Raw genomic sequence first — 1,806 nt, forward strand, 5'->3', positions numbered from 1 at the left:
AATAAATAAACAAAATTTAAAAACCACCACAGCACTGAGCTTATTGGAGGAAGGGTGGGATCCTGCTGGAAGAAGAAGAAAAGAGAAGGTTTTCATAACATAAGAACATAAGAGAAGCCACGTTGGATCAGGGCAGTGGCCCATCCAGTCCAACACTCTGTGTCACACAGTGGCCAAAAAAAACAGGTGCCATCAGGAGGTCCATCAGTGGGGCCAGGACACTAGAAGCGGGGGCAATGTGCCCCCTTCCAAGTACAAAGAATACAGAGTATCACTGCTCGAGAATTAATCCTCAGAATTAAACCCAAACAAATGGTAACCATATAAACCAAGCTTGTTATTCCTGTTTGGTCCTTGAATCTGTTGTGTGCTAATTTGCAACTTACCCTCTGCCTATATGTACGGACTGGTAACTTCCACTTCAATGTATCTGAAGAAGTGCGAGTGCACATGAAAGCTCACACTTTGAATAAAACTTTGTTGGTCTTTTCTCTACCCAAAGGAGTTTCAAAGTGGCTTACAATTGCCTTGCCATCCTCCCCCACAACAGGCACCAATTCCATAATGTTTCAAGACAAGCATTTTCTTTGTATCATGGTACTAACTATTGCAATTTTCCACCATGGCCATGTAGCCTAAAACAGCCTAACAAGTGGAAAGCAGGCATGCAACAAATAAAGGAGAACCAGAAATTATTTAACAGGGACATATGGAGGATATTAAGAGGTGTTCTCTGCAATGTGCCGAGGCTCCCCCGTTCCCCAATTATTTGCTTTTTGTAGCACTTTTTCTGTGCTTGATCTCTCCAAGGGCCCAATCAAATCCTTTCGCTTATGTTCCTGCTAAAATATGATGAATCACAGCTTCTTTCTTCCTTTCCTAGCATGGGGAAGACCTCTCAACTTCAGCCGAACAAATGTACCACTTTGTAGTCTTTTTGGAGCGCATGTATGTGCTTGCAGGTGGTGGGGAATTAACAAAGGTTTTGAAATATTCAATTTTACCACTGTGTTATCTGTTAGCTGAAGACGTTCTGGTACTGTGCAATCCCAAGAATATTTTCCTCGGAGAAGGATCCTGAGTAAGATTCAGAGTAAACATGTTTAGGTTTGCTCTCTTAATTACTAAACAGTTTGTTCCACACTTCACTGCATAATGATCTACGGTGATTATTGCTTATTGGTTTGCACATGCAGCCCATCTTTTGGAACCTGTTAAAATATGTCAGGGTTCCTTTATTCAATGTTAACTTTGGTGGTAGTGGGAAGTGCACTGAACCATTGCCTACCTCTGGGTTCTATCACATTGGAGGGATGGTGGCTCAGTGGTAGGGGAGAGACAGTGGCTCAGTAGTAGAGCATCTGCTTAAGAAGCAGAAGGTCCCAGGTTCAATCCCTGGCATCTCCAACTAAAAAGGGTCCAGGCAAATAGGTGTGAAAAACCTCAGCTTGAGACCCTGGAGCGCTGCTGCCAGTCTGAGTAGACAATACTGACTCTGGTGGACTGAGACTCTGATTCAGTATAAGGCAGCTTCATATGTTCATTATCTCAGCTCCAAAAAAGCCACTTGAGTTTGGTCCATTTTCAGGCTATCACTGGCCCTTGAAGCGGCAGAATCCCAACAGAGGTCCATAGTTGGCCATTCACACTGCTAGAGTGCCTCAACCATGGACCACAGCAGAAAGGGTGAAATGGAAGCTCCTACAAGGATACCTTTGACAGTGAATTTAGCTTGTTGATCATTCTTCCTTTGTGAAGACAACAGTGCCTTCTGCTTATTTTGTTTTCATTCCCTGTAGATGGCAA

The 1,806-nt window shown here is 43.4% G+C and overlaps 1 non-coding gene across 1 annotated transcript; it reads left to right on the forward strand.

The window, feature by feature from the left end:
• Positions 1 to 1,332: 1,332 nt before the first annotated feature.
• Positions 1,333 to 1,407, forward strand: TRNAL-AAG (transfer RNA leucine (anticodon AAG)). Its single transcript has one exon. It is a non-coding gene; the product is annotated as a tRNA-Leu (tRNA).
• Positions 1,408 to 1,806: the final 399 nt, after the last annotated feature.

Source organism: Heteronotia binoei, chromosome 3 (assembly GCF_032191835.1).
Source record: "Heteronotia binoei isolate CCM8104 ecotype False Entrance Well chromosome 3, APGP_CSIRO_Hbin_v1, whole genome shotgun sequence".
NCBI lineage: Eukaryota > Metazoa > Chordata > Lepidosauria > Squamata > Gekkonidae > Heteronotia > Heteronotia binoei.